Source organism: Coptis chinensis, chromosome 9 (genome assembly GCF_015680905.1).
Source record: "Coptis chinensis isolate HL-2020 chromosome 9, ASM1568090v1, whole genome shotgun sequence".
Lineage (NCBI taxonomy): Eukaryota > Viridiplantae > Streptophyta > Magnoliopsida > Ranunculales > Ranunculaceae > Coptis > Coptis chinensis.
Window position 1 is genome coordinate 34,075,901 of NC_141464.1, and position 15,608 is coordinate 34,091,508.

Consider the following 15,608-nt stretch of genomic DNA (forward strand, 5'->3'; position numbering starts at 1 on the left):
GAGTTCAAAACTCTGACAGAGTTCACCGAATATGCTACTTCAACGAACTCTGACAGAGTTCAAAACTCTGATAGAGTTCAAAACTCGAATGAATCATGGCATGAAGAATCAATCGACAGAGTTCACCGAACTCTAAAAGAGTTCAAAACTCGACCGAGTTCAAAACTCGATAATCAGTTGAAGAATACGACGAGTTCACCGAACTGAAGAATAGTTCAAAGTTCAAAACTCGAAGAGTTCAAATATGCTACTTAACTAAACTCGAAGTTCAAAACTCGATAGAAGTTTCGAAACTCGACAGAGTTCAAAACTCGGATAGAATCGGCATGAAGAATACGACAGAGTTCAAATAACTCTAAAAGAGTTCAAAACTCGACAGAGTTCACCGAACTCCCGACAGAGTTCAAAACTCGGCGTAGAATCGGCATGAAGAATACGACAGAGTTCACCGAACGAAAAGAGTTCAAAACTCGACATAGTTCACCGAACTCACGAAACGGCATGAAGAATAACGACAGAGTTCAAAACTCGACAGAGTTCACCGAATATGAACGGTGAACTCTCGCCGAGTTCACCGAATATGCTACTTCACCGAACTCGACCGAAGTTCAAAACTCGATAAAGTTCATCGAACTCGACACAGAGTTCAAAAAACGAATTCGGCATGAAGAATACGACAGAGTTCACGAACTCGAAGAGTTCAAAACGGGTATGAAGAAGTTCAAAACTTTGACAGAGTTCAAACTTCGACGAGTTTTTACCGAGAGTTCAAAACTATGAAAGTTCAAAACTCTAAAAGTTCAAAACTCGACAGAGTTCAAAACTCTCGATAGAGTTCAAAACTCCGACGTATCACGGCATGAAGAATACGACAGAGTTCACGAACTTTGACAGAGTTCAAAACTCCGACGTATCACGACATGAAGAATACGACAGAGTTCACCGAACTCTAAAAGAGTTCAAAAACTCGATGAGTAATATGACAGAGTTCAAAACTCCGACAGCGAAAAAACCGAATAATTTTAACTCGACAGAAGTTCAAAACTCGAAAAGAGTTCAAAACTCGATAGAGTTCACCGAACTCGACAGAGTTCAAAACTCGGACGTAAAGCATGAAGAATACGATAGAAGTTCAATGAAACTCGACAGAGAGTTCAAAACTCGATAGAGTTCAAAACACCGAACTCGACAGAGTTCAAAACTCCGAAGAATTCAAGTTCACCGAACTCGATGAAAGTTCCAAACTCGGCGTATCACGCATGAAGAATACGACAGAAGTTCATCGAACTCCGATTGAGTTCAAAACTCGACGTATCATCGGCATGAAGAATACGAAAGAGTTCACCGAACTCCCATTGTAATCACAACATGAAGAATAATGACATGAGTTCACGAAATTGTCATCGCCTTTAAACGAGGGTATTAATCATAACTATAATCATAGCAACCTAAATTAAATCAAAATTCAAGTTTTTATGGTATAATGACAATCCAAGTGTCAATTAAAACGTTCCAATAGGCAAGCACCATAACCAAAAGTGCACTATAGTTGAAGTGCCAAATGATACCTATCAGAGAAGAAGAAACCAAATGAAGAAACCGAATTGCCAAATGATGAGAAAAAGAAGCCAAGAGAGCCGTAGAGAGAGAGAACCCAATTTCGGTTTATTTTTTTTTGTTAGATCGGTTGGTTTTTTTTGTTAGATCGGTTTTTTTTTTCTTTTTTTGAGAAGATGATGAGGAAAAATACATTTTTACCCTCATTGAGATCTTCAGATCTTGAGGTCGGATCCGACGGCTCAAGAGAAGAGTGAGATAAAGGTGTCACTATAAGAGTGGCACCCTAGACAACCATCAATCAGTGGCCAATCCAATGCGGACATAGTCTATTCTAAATTACCAAATCGAAATAAATGAAATTTCAGAAAAAACAAATTTTGCTAAACTAAAAACACGAAATAAACAAAAAAATCGATCGAACCTTCTTCTCCAAAATTAGATCGATAATTTTTCTCTCCTCTCCAAAATTCACGAGTGGGTTCTCTCTTTCGACTGTGTACTTCTTTCGTTCGAGGTAATTTCTCTATTTCTCATTGCCACATCGAGTGGGTTGGTATATTTTACATTTTTAGCTTAATCCATGACTGTTTGTTTGTTTGTTGATTTGCATGTTAGTATTGTGTGTTAGATCAGAATTTGAATATGTTTTGATAGATTTTCAAATTTTGGAATCTGATTTGGATGTTTTAGCTTAAACTGCCTTAGGTAGGCCAAGATATAAAAATCCTATTTTGCGCGCTAGATTAAGAGCTGTCATCATTCACAGTGGTATTCCAAGAGAACTCCGTATCTCTTTAATTGCCAATAATGTAACTCTTGAACCTTATGTCTCTCTAATTTCTTTGATTTTTTGTTTACTTTACACTTGCATTGGCTAAGCAATCATTACGATCACTTTCGGTCGACTGCATCATTATATTTCTATACTTCTATAGTTACCATCACCGCTTATCACATTAATTGTAATCATGTCTAATATTTGGCTTATAGAGGACCCAGAGAAAAGAATATCCACATAGCTTAGATCATATGATACATCAATCTTGAACATGATGTGATGTTGGCGTTGTTGATTTCTATATGACATCACGCTGCAATGGTATGATCGGGCTCACGGTGAAAATTTATTGCTCAACACCGTTCTTCTTCTATGAAAGTCCGAAACTTTGTTTTCTCATTTTCCCTTTTAAAGTTCAATGCACACATTATTCCTTATGCAATTAGATAATCGATGGGTGGAATACAGTTGCTTGAAGGTGAAGATTTAAAAGGCATCAATAAAGCAAACTATGCTAGAAAATATGCCCCTCCATTCTCGTGGAGATTTGGTTTATCAACAAAGGAAATCATGCCCGACGAGGGAGGCTTACGAAAATTTGATTTGTCTTTATAACTACACGCCACCCAAATTGAGGAGGCAAGAAAAGGGTTAAGGTCAATATCATCTCCTAATGATAGGGTCCGATTACGTATTTTACCCCACCTTTCCTCGATATAACTCTTGTCCACCTAGTGGAGCTCGAACTTGGTTGAGTGTCTTCTATTGAACTGAACCGAACCGGCTTTTATGGCGATGGATCTAGTTTTACGGAGAGAGTTTCAAAGATCGCATCAAGTTCAAATAGTTTAACTTCAAAGAGATCCGTGGTATGCCTCGGCGGAATTGAAATGTTACCGAGATCAGTTCAGTGTTAGAGGGAGAAAGCTTTTATAATCGATGTTAAATTCTCGGCGGAAGCCGCGACAACAAAAAGGAAGCTTTTTCGAAGCTCTTTGGCGTAGAAGATTAGAACATGAAGCTGTGGAAGCTATAAATAAGGTTGTCTTCTCCAAAGGAAATTTAACATTTATAGAGAGTGGCTTCACAGTGGTATTTTGCGCGCTAGATTAAGAGCTGTCATCCTTCACGTACAGTGGTATTCTTTCTAGTCTGAGAGTCATGTTTATGTTAAGGGGGCCCTTATGTTAAATGGAACTGCTTTAACTTTGTTCCGCGGAAGTTTATTTTGAAGTTCATTTTGGAACCTGTCATAAATTTTCATTTTTTCCGTGAAGTTCATTTTTTCTGTCAGAAATCTTTGCCCGTCAGGCTGTATGTTAATGAAACTTGTGAAGCTATGTGTTCCCTATATGCAGATGGAGCCACATAAGTTATGTCCATGTATGCATGCACGAGCCACATAAGGACAAGAACTGGGCGAAATGTTAGGCAAAAAACTGGGAGAAATCAAATGATGTGCCTCCTGAATAATCTTAAAACATTCAAATCTATATTCAGAATAATAGGAAACAATATAAAACTCTATCACCAGTAAAATGACTGACCACATGTCAAATAATCCAAAAAACAACTCTTACAATTAATACCCACCAACAGCAGTTCAATAGGATTATATCAAGTTTGGTAATCGGCTTAAATCAAGCTAGTCTAATAGCATCCCAAAACAACTGAGCAAAACTAATTAAAACAAGCTAGTCTATATCGATTGTACTCCTTTCTCTAATAGCATCCCAAATGACCTTTCTCTTCACAAAGATATTTGCCGCGAAAACTTGCGTATATTACTTTGCATGTCGACTAACTTCCATCTTCTTAATCTGCTTTTCGCAGAACTTGCACCATAACGGGCACCATATTTCCCGACGATAATGCCTTCTTTGCCCGCTTAGTCATTGTTAGAGATGGAGGCTAGGTTTTTTTTTTTTTTTTTTCTGTTGCAGAGTTTTTTTTTTTCTGCTGGAGATGGAGGGTAGTCATAATGGACTTATGGTAGCTCTTATATCGACTGAGTATAGCTGCAGCTGATCAGATAGTCTTCCTTCACAATGGGATCAGCTACTGATATGCAAAAATCTGATAGGCAAAAATCTGGGTAATAACACAGCTACTGGCCTGAAAATCTGATATGCAAAAATGTACGAGTAGAGTCAGATGCTACAGCAGTGGTCACAGCAGCCAATGAAGGTTCTATGCACTGAAAGCTCAAAGGAAGATTTGAAATGAGTAAAAGCAAAATTACAATGATTTAAATAACGAAGGCATTAAATAGAGAAGTCGATGTGGTAATGAGAAATAGAGAAATTACCTCAAACGAAAGAAGCACACAGTCGAAAAAGAGAACCCACTCGTGAATTTTGGAGATAAGAGAAAATTCTCGATCTAATTTTGGAGAAGAAAGTATCGATTTTTTTGTTTATTTTGTTTTTATATTTCGCAAAATTTGTTTTTTCTGAAATTTCGTTTATTTCGATTTGGTAATTTAGAATAGACTATGTCTGTTGGATTGGCCACAGATTGATGGTGTGGATTCACTGTGCCCAGGATGTGGCTACAGTGAATGTGCCTCTATCCTAACCCATATATGATATCATTAACTTTTCCTGAATCGCTTTTCTTTCTTTGCTGTGAAGTGTGAAGTGAAACTCTCTTGATTAATTCTGATCTAACACACAATACTAACATGCAAATCAACAAACAAACAAACAGTCATGGATTAAGCTAAAAATGTAAAATATACCAACCCACTCGATGTGGCAATGAGAAATAGAGAAATTACCTCGAACGAAAAAGAAGTACACAACGAAAAGAGAGAACCCACTCGTGAATTTTGGAGAGGAGAGAAAAATTATCGATCTAATTTTGGAGAAGAAGGTTCGATCGATTTTTTTGTTTATTTCGTGTTTTTAGTTTAGCAAAATTTGTTTTTTCTGAAATTTCATTTATTTCGATTTGGTAATTTAGAATAGACTATGTCTGTTGGATTGGCCACAGATTGATGGTGTGGATTCACTGTGCCCAGAATGTGGCTACAGTGAATGTGCCTCTATCCCACCCCTATATATATATATATATATATATATATAAAACAATTTCATTGAGCATTGGGCCAAACAATCAAGTCCAATGGACTAATCCAACGGCTCTATCCAAACACGCCTCACTGAAACAGTCATATTTATTCCCTATAAATATCAACCATCCTCACTATATTTCACTCACCTCATTATCATTAGGTAAGAACACTTATTGTTTATAGAAAATGACAGAAATGGTAAAATCAGAAAATATTTATTTCAAATCCGGGCTATGTCTTTATAGGTTATTTTCACTCAAAAATTGGTTTTCAAGATTATTTTCACCTGAAAAAAACTGGTTGTGAGAGTTAATTTCACTTGAAAATGGCCTTGTGACCAATTTCTTGCTGCTTTTATACCTACGTGTTCTCTTTCAATCCACACTCGCGAAGATGTCTTTGAAAATAACATCCCCTACCGCTTCTATTGGAAGTCATCCATGGAACATAGTTCATATACTTCCAGTCTACTGAAATTGTTTCTCCAACAGTGGATTCCAGAAAACCAACGTCAACAAAATGATCACTGTAAGTAGTATTCTTGGAACAAATAACATCCAAAAGGGATGGCGGGAGAAAAATATATTCGACTCCCCACCCTGGTTGAAGAGCACCCAGTAACAAAAAGAAAAGAAAAGAAAAAACTATTACAAGTTAGTTGAACCCATTTTTATTGCTTTCAACAGACCTACTCGTACAAATGATGCAAATCAGCAAATAAATTACAATGAAATGGAAAGGGCATCTACAATAAGCTTATATAATCTGATGAGAAACCCCAACTGCTATATTTCCTGTAAACTTCTATTATGTTGTTGCACTAAACACCAATTACTAGCTTAACAAATTTAGGAGTCGCCTAGGATTTTGAGAACATCCCTTGTGTCAAGGATGAGAAATCAAAGTCTGTTTCAGTTCTAGTTGGGGTGAGAGAAGAGGCGGGGGGCATTGCAGGAGGCCTGCTCACTCCACTACCTGAGGCAATGCCATTAACTGGAGCAACTGTCTCCATATTATAAATACTGCAAGAAAAAAACCATATAATTAATATATACACATATAGTGCAACTGTTGTGTAATAAGTGAATGCAGGCTATTTAACGCTATCATCATTGCAAGTTTCTATTCTGCCAAAACAAAGCCTGTGTTTCATTCAAAGAATCAGGATTCCGGGAAAGTGAAAGAGAGGATAAGAGAAGCAAAGGGAAAAGAGAGAAAGGATTCCGGGAAAGTGAAAGTGAGGATAAGAGAAGCAGAGGGAAAAGAGAAAGTTATTCCAGTGTCTCCCATCACTTGACGGAAATGAACAAAACCCTTTTCTAAAAAAAAGTCTTCTTTTCTCTGAACTTCATTGTAAGGAACATATATTGTCCTCCAATATAATATTGACAAGTGTAATGGTCATACCAGCTCAACATAACCTCTACTTATATTCATAGCATATGAGTCCTACTAACGTTTTCCTAGTCAACAACCTCAACAGATAGAGCATGATGCGGAAAAATCAAATAATTAATATGAATACGAGTCTGCTAGCGTTTTCTTAGTCAACAACCTCAACAGATAGATTATGATGCAGGAAAAGGAAAATCAGGTAAGTAATGTGTTATAACTAAGATCATTTACCACCAATTACTACAGCAGCAATCTCAAGTGACACAAAGATAATGGACACGACAGTTACAGATCCCAAAGCAGGCGAAGCATCAAGAGCCATCTTTGGCACACGAAAGATCGTCTCAACAACTATCATGAGAAATGAACTGCACATGGCTTGATTCCAATTTTCCAGAGAAATGGATATGTAGGCAACTTCTCTATAGAAGTGCAGCCATTTCCATATCACACTCAATTTTTATTTCTGTGAAGGTTAACTAGAAATTACCCTTCACATCCATATCCTTAAAAAAAAAGTGATTATAGTTCCTCCCGCTTCAATCTACCTATGAAAAATTTCACAATCCACCCATACTCACTTGTCTTACATCTTTACAAAATTACCTTTCATTTTCCAGGAGTAATATTTCTTTGAAGCAAACACAGCCAAACTGAAGAGGAAAAAGATGCTGCAAAAATCTTCCGTATTTTACTAATCTTAATTAGGTAGATAGTATAAAAATAGTGAGGTCTAGGAGATAGTATAAAACTAGTGAGGTCCAGTTCATCTTTATTTATAGCACGCTAAGGCATACCATTCTACACCGGAAAACTGCAAGCTATTTTTACCTAAAATGGATTCGACACTAGAAAGACCTCTTAGTAAACAAGGACTCCCATCATACCCGGATATCCAGACAGGGTAACATCATTAAAATAATAGCAGCCAAAAATACAAACATATTCTTAGAGAAGTAGATTATTAACTCAGGAAAATACCTTGGTGTTTGAAAAGGAACATAAATTCCTGATGAATTTGAGGGCCTGACATTCCCCATCTGGTGCGGTTCAAAAAGAACAAACAGGGATAAGATTGACATTATAGCTTACTATATGAGTAAAAGTACTTTAGTTTTGCTCACAAAGATCCACCTGCATTTGCAACTCATTCTGTCCAGCAACAGGCATTCTTCCTCCAGGAGCCTGATACCCAACGCTTAGCCAGTTTTGGTTTGGCAAGCTTCCACCCGGGCATTATATACCATTAGAACCAGACTGCTGAGTACTGACAGGAGCTGCTGGGGCTCCTCCATTAGATTTAGCTGCAGCAGCCATTAAAAGAGACTGCTGCTGCGCCAGCACGGCAAGCTGCTGCTGATGAACAGAAAATGGTGATGCCATCTTGGACTGCACACATCAAACATCCTCAACATAAGAAGAGTATAAAATAACTGATCCCGAACCAAACTATAAACATGTTTATTTTTCCTTTTTTTGGTTCATTGCATTAATATTTCCTCCAGTTTTTCAAACCATATATACTAATTTTTGTGGAAGGAAAACAATTCAAGGCAAATAAACAACAATAGCTTTATATTCAGTAATATGCCTATCACATAGATGTTTTCCAAGATGAATCATAATTAAACATCATCATCTCAATAAAGCCCTCCAGCCACTGCAAATTTTCTTATACCATCCAAAAATATTTAGTTAACCATCAAAAGGTAAAGGTACTACAAATGATCAAGCAGAGGGGGGGACCAGGCATCTGATTAGGGTATTCCATATTATAAGCAAGTGTTATTCTTCCTCTGGGAGCTTCATACCTTAGGGGTAAACAAACAACATTACCGTTTACTTTAGAATATATAGTGAGTTTAGGAAAATTCGAGTCCCCTCACTTGCAATGCTACTGAAAGTGACAAATTAAGAGGCGGGAGTGATAGCCTACTCCCAGGCTTACCCGGAGAAATGCTTGATGGGTATGGCAGGACTCCGTGTGACTAGGACCACTCGAAGGGCGGTGAACACCACGTTAGCAAAGAGAAAATATAGTGAGTTTATGCTACTCTCCTCTTATTTGTAACTCTTATTATTATCAGGAATAAAATTTCACTTTTAGGGATAAAAAAAAAAGATTCGTAATTTAGGAAGACGTTTTTTACGACGGATTACACTAAGAAGAAACAGTTACAAGAAGCATTTTTTACAAAAAGTAAGGAAGAGTCAATTTCGAATCAGAGAATGTGCATGCCCCACGCAGAGGTTTGGGCTTATTAGCTTAAGTCTGACTTCTGAAGTCCATATCCAACCCGTATTTCTACATCTCATTTCTAAAGATTGAAATATCATACTTCTAAAGCCAAGATTCCATGCTTGCCTCATGTCTTAGAAACACAGATTAGTGTCTATAATGGATTTCTTCTGTGTAATACTAATTGATAGGGCCTCATGGGTAAGTGCTACAAGATCTCATGCATTGGAACCCAAAAAAGAACGTGAACTGGGTGAATTGCCTAAAGCCCTAAACAGTTACCAGATTATGACCCAACTAGCAAAGGGTACCCTAAAACCATTACTTTATTTCATCTTTTGAATAAAAATGTGAGGCACAAAACGATAACTTCCAAAAGGTCACCCATCGTAGTACAGTTAAACTAAGCTGAACCCAAACCACGACCAAATATTACAGTAGAAACGAGTTGAGAAGTAGAAAAGGTAGATTAACTTCAAAAAAAGATTACAAAAAATGAATTAGAATAGGAAGATCAACATATAACTAAAAAGTATACAATGATTTAAATTCAGATGCATATAGAAAAGATGGAAAGGTTAAACGAAGGTAGCAAGAGGCAAATTGATTTTTAAAAATGAAGCTAATATAGGATTCAAAAAATGTTCCTAATTTGAATAGGAACTTCATATTCCAATAAATGACTCATAAATCGTACTAAACCAAATTATATATGACCAGCTACACATTTTGAATAGAGAACTAGGGGCTGTACGAGTTCTTGATTCTTTTAAAGTTCCAGAAATAGGGCAAAATGGGAGGACCATTATCTATTAGGTAAGTATTCAGAGTGCAGTTGGTCTGACATCTGATTACTTCTAAACAAAATCAGACCTGAAACCATGCAATTTCAAGGGATCGAATCTGCCATAATCAATTTTCAGCTATCCACAGAATATACCTTTTCAAAGAGGCTCATGATGTCACTTTTCAAATCCTTCTGTGGTTGTTGACCTAGGACAGCAGATGGCATAACAGCTGGGAATCTTTGAACAAATCCTCAAGTCCAGATGCGGATGGGATTTTACTTTCGGTTTCAGTCTGCTTTGCTGCAGACTCTTTCTTTACTGAAGATGCTGATTCGGCAGCTGCAAATTTCAAACAATATCTTTAGTCAAAAAGTTGCAGCATTTCCAACAGAAACAAACTGGTCGGTAGCTATAAAAATCAAAGAATAAAGCTGAAAAATGAGAATAGCCTAATGGGCACATACACTGAAATCCTGCCCATGCATTGTCATCTGGCGGAAGATGCCTCAGAACCATTCTCACTTGGACCGCCCATGGAGAGCATATTAAAAAGATCTGTTGCATAATCAATTTTGGGGGGTGGGGCCAGTGTAGAGTTAGCTACTTCCTTTGTAGTTGATTCATTCTGCACAATGGGTTCTGGCTTCTTTGCCACTGCTGCTGGTTTTGGGTCGGAGGAGACCTAATAATTAGTGCACAAAAATCATGGTATGAGTTTTTATAAAACCCAAGTGGTATGCAACAATTTTAGCCAACAAGGCATATCCCAAACAGTAAAAAGAGAGACTACCAAATAATCATAATAAAAAAATAAAACACGCCAAGCTTTCATTTTTTCAAAAACCATGTGAAATGTACAAGAATCCAAGCAAAATGTTTGCATTTTGTTGTGGTTCTGTACTGGGAGGAGATTAATGCAATTCCCTTATTTGAATTCTTTCTTCCTTTTTGAGCACAAGGAGAAAGAGATACATAAGATAGTGGAAGAAGTCAAAGAATTGTTGTTCGAGTGGGCTAGTGTGTGCCCAAGCTTCCGGGGAGTGGGTTATGTCGATTTTCTATGTGATTGGGATACTCTTGTAACTTAAGTGTACAAGTGGGTATGATCGAGTAGCTACTTGCTACCTAAGATCGATATGTAATTTGTAATGTGTAACCTTTGGATCTATAAAAATTAAAATTGAGTTTTACCGATCAAAAAAAAAAAAAAAAACTTTCTTCCTTTTTTCTTTTTCTTCCCGTACAGACCTATCTGTAAATAGTATACATATCTGATGGCATATAAAGGCTAGGATGAAACGCATTAGTATCAATGAAGGATCAACTGTCAGCATGGCATAGCCTCTGATTACAAGTCGGTTGTGCATATTGATGCATTTTGCACATCGTAGTCAATGTGCAAGCCTAATGCTAATTTCATGCACGCACACAATTGTTTAAGTAAAGTCAACAGATCATGTGGATGGATAGCAAATTTCTTTAAGCCACAGATCCCTAGAACAAAAGGTACTAGAGATCTGTAACTAAGTCATGCAACAGCTTCACGACAAGGAACTCTCGGTACCACAATTCCTAACTTGACTCTAAACTATAGTCATTTTCACCTTATAATGAGCTAACTGCCAATTTATACAGTCATGCAAAAGCTTTCCATTTCAGCATAAGCAAACTTCCGTTAGTACAACCAAACATTCGAAATGAACTTCATTTTATAAAAAAAGTTTAAAACTGCGAAGTAAAATAATGTACAAAATTGATGCAAGCTCAAGAAACAACCAGCCCTTTCATCACAAGCAATTCAAAAAAAAATAACTAATAAATAAACAAAAATAACATTAACAATAATAACATATAAATAAATCAGTAATAAGGTAAAACGAACAATAGTCTATAATGGAACAAACAAGATAATAATAGTCAAAATGTCAAATTGATGCAACGTTTCCATAATAATGTTACCTGAGATGATACCTTAGATGGTGCAGGAACACTGATATTTCTCGCAGGAATACTAGTTTTTGTCGGTGGTGGAAGGTTCCTTCTCTCCCCTGAAGCGTGCACAGCAACATTGGTAGGACCATTGCCACCTCTGTCCCCAGGTCTCTGACTATGTACCGAAGACCTCTCTTCAAATGCTTTTGAAGGGGATTTTTGTCTTCCATCCCTAGGAACCCATCTTTTCTCTTCATACCTGAGAGATTCACTTGAATTAACATAATGCTGAGAAACAAACTCACATTTATTAATAAAACTATTACAGGAGAATGAAGCCTTAGTAGTTCATAGCAAGCAAAAGCAATTTACTATCATTAGTAAAGCTACATCCACATGTTAATTAAAAATGTAAATAAGGGTGTACTTTGCACGAATGAAGTTCTCAATCCCAACTCTGTCATAATTTGGTGGTAGTTCTGCTTCCCAATAGATATTTGACTTTTCATTTCCCATAGCTGCATGCAAAACATAACCAAATCACAATGGAGGACGTTCTCAATCTTATATCCTATTAGACTACAAGAATAAGACTGCTTTATCAGACAAACACAGATAAATAAATAAAACAAGCTTTTTTTTTTTTTTTTTTTTTTGATATTTAAGATTTTATTCCCTATCCCTAATCCCGTCCCCTGTGAAGGTGGATATCAAACCCAAGACCTTGGACCCAACCGCCAAGTCTTGACCAGTAGGCCAACTGGACACCACCTTAAAATTAGGTAAGATTCACCGAAGTGAAGTAATAACCAGGAGCGGTAATAACAGGCAAGCTCGAAGGTTTTGTGAGAAAACAAAAAAGGAATTATGTTTTCTGATGGCTTTCGGATGTCCTGGTAGCAATCAAACCTAGCTCTCACTAACAAACTACAAGAGAAGCATCATCATTGAGCTATTAAGCCCTGACCCATCCTATTTTATTGATAATGATGTCAAAACTCTATTTATCACTAATTCCACACCCAGAAAAATGTCTAAGGCAGAAGGCTTACAAAAATGTTGTATGTATTGGCAGCAAAGTTTTCATTTTGAGTTTGCATCATCTTGGACCCTTAGCGAGGAACCAAGTCCTTGTAGCATTGAGATATATCCAAAACATGAACAAACACTACCCTCCCAAAGCCTCATATTTAGCATGAGTAGTCAAAATTTGCTCTGCAAAGTGTTGCTTGATACCAAGCACAAGTATAATCTAAAGCTCAGAAGTGAAGCAAGATAAGACTTTTCAAAAAATATGAAAGTAGTGGAATGCAGAGAAGTATCTGTTTTCATACATTGAATAAATGCAACCTGCTCCGGAAGCCATGTATCTAGCGTAGCGGACCTAACCTGCAGAATGCACCGGTACTAATCAGAAGACTTATTCCACATGAACCAGCATCTCTAACTAGTGGCCAATGACAAACTTTAATTACATTTCACATGATGCAACATAGAAGATTCGAAGCTGTCAATTCGTCTTTAAACCTTCTATTTTATTTACAATCTCTAATTTGAATCTAGTGTCACTTGTGACAGCCTTAAAGTGTTAATCACGAAAAACTTCTAAAACATATTTTCTGCCAGATTAAATCATTAAATGATGTCTTTCATAATGTCTCTAAAATACTTAATTAGTGTGTACCATAAAACTAGTAAAAAGAGTTTATGGCCATAATTCATTACGACCTCATACAAATTATCATAATAGCAACAAAGTATCATTACGACCCCAAGTTTCAACAATTGTAGTGAAACAAATTGAAGAAACCCACCCACTCACCTGCTAACAGGCATCACAAAGACGGGAAAGAAATATTTGCTATTTCCCCTTATACGTCCTCATTCACGTTTTACTCTGTTAGAAAACCAACCAGACAGGTGGAAAATCCAATCCGTGAAATACAGCTAAACCAGATAACTTACGAGGAATTAAACTTCTAATTCAAATGTTCACAGTAGTCACTGCTGCAAGCCTATCATTTCCTTTCAATTTGTTAAACCAGTGATGCAAACTTACCAAAACACAAGAAAACAAAAAAAAACATAAAACGCAATCTTTCTTATCCAAATTAAGTCTTTCTTCCAGGTATTGGCAAGCTTTGTTCATAAACAAACAACTGGGTTTAAAGGCCAGCAGCACCATAACCTATCTTACTTTCCAATAAAATATATGATAACACATCTGATAACAAAATAAATGTCTTGTTCAAGGAGGTAACAGCAGATCAGCACACATAAGCTACTTTTTCTTTTAACTGAATTAACAAGAAGTCACTTTCCAACAAAAGACTGGTATCCCATAATGGGACACATTCCAAAACATTTCAATTATTTTCGTATTAGATTAATAGTGTATTAAACTGTGTACTCATGTAGTCATGTTGCAGAACAGTAGAGTCAAACAGTCTATTACATGATCCTATTCTATTTGTCAGACAGATAAGAACATAGAACCACCTTTGAAATGTGGACCCCAAGACTTCTATGAATTCCGGAACACTGCATACATATGAAAATTCCCAGATTCACACTAGCCCATCTTGGTCCTCTGCATACAATAACCAAACAGTAAAATAATATTATTAGCAGCACACAATGAAGTTCAATGAAATATAGAATCATGTGCAAGACTTTAACAATTAAATGAAAATTCACAAGTGACTAAATAAGCATTGTGTACAAATCTTAAAATGGCACACATACCGAAATCATAAGATGATCTATTTGATAAATGACCTCACCAAACCTATTTGAATGTGAGGATCATAAAACAACTTGGAACACTGGTCAGGATGCAATTCAGTATACATATGTGACACTGGTCACACATGGATGAAACCAAGGAAGCAAAAGATTGAGATGAACACATAAAAATTATAAAACCCTAGATCACAATAGTAAAAGATTGGGAATCCCTATAAAACCAAGCTTCTACCTTTGATTTTCACAATCAAAGAACTGAAGAGCTTGTGGTCCAAAAGCCTTTATTATACTTTCATTTTTTTGTGAATACGTAAAAAATTATATATATAATATATTGATTGGCAAGCCTGTTTTAAATGAAATCAATAACTCTTTGATGCTGGCAGGGTTCGACCCACAGACCTATGGTATCATCACCCAAAGGTTTTACAGACTTCGCTAGTCGGCACCTACAAAAAATGTGTGGGCAAACCTGTTTTTAAGGAGATCAGTAACTCAATGGTGTGTAGTAGGGTTCGAACCCCAGACCTCTAGTATCATCACCCAAAGGTTTCAGCAACTAAGCTAGAAGACACTTACAATAAAAGATATATTTAGATGTAAAGAAGAGTACAAAACCAATACATTAATCCCATGAGCCCTCAACCACCAACTAAAGGCCCAAAGTCCCCAAATCCTAGTTACAATTCAAAACATTACGCCATGATTACAAAGAAGTAAAGTCACAAGCAAACCCCAAAATTACTTTGAGAATCCTCAACGGGTATGCCCTCAAGCCCTCACCCACCAACCCAGTTGAACCACCCATTGACCAGTACCAATGCCCTCTGACCAACCCACATGCTCCTTAATAAAGTCAGTCAAGTCCTTATTTATACATGCAAGTAATTGAACAAAAGTAGGAAACTAAAATAATAATAAATAAATGAAAAATAACATATATAAAACATGTGGTGATGCCAAGCAAGGGGGGGAACATGTGCTGCCCATGTGATCATAATGCACTGCATCACTCTTCCACCTTTAAAGAGTTCGCCCTTGAGCTAAACTCAGGCTCCAAAAAGCATACTTCGACATCAGCATTTAAAGAATAAT

The 15,608-nt window shown here is 36.8% G+C and overlaps 2 long non-coding RNA genes and 1 pseudogene across 3 annotated transcripts; 1 reads left to right on the top strand and 2 right to left on the bottom strand.

The window, feature by feature from the left end:
* Positions 1-1,885: 1,885 nt before the first annotated feature.
* LOC147475671 (uncharacterized) lies at positions 1,886-3,691 on the top strand. The gene is made up of 2 exons (XR_015209109.1): positions 1,886-2,074; positions 2,807-3,691. It is a non-coding gene; the product is annotated as an uncharacterized LOC147475671 (long non-coding RNA).
* A 117-nt stretch (positions 3,692-3,808) lies between these two features.
* On the bottom strand, positions 3,809-4,948 carry LOC147475672 (uncharacterized). Its single transcript, XR_015209110.1, has 2 exons — positions 4,647-4,948; positions 3,809-4,535 (listed from the first exon to the last, which is right to left on the bottom strand). It is a non-coding gene; the product is annotated as an uncharacterized LOC147475672 (long non-coding RNA).
* A 1,120-nt stretch (positions 4,949-6,068) lies between these two features.
* LOC147475673 (ADP-ribosylation factor GTPase-activating protein AGD5-like) lies at positions 6,069-14,447 on the bottom strand (annotated as a pseudogene). The gene is made up of 9 exons (XR_015208590.1): positions 14,268-14,447; positions 13,103-13,157; positions 12,196-12,286; positions 11,796-12,027; positions 10,301-10,518; positions 9,989-10,175; positions 7,944-8,198; positions 7,791-7,849; positions 6,069-6,436 (listed from the first exon to the last, which is right to left on the bottom strand). The product of XR_015208590.1 is annotated as an ADP-ribosylation factor GTPase-activating protein AGD5-like (transcript).
* Between the last annotated feature and the right edge of the window lie 1,161 nt (positions 14,448-15,608).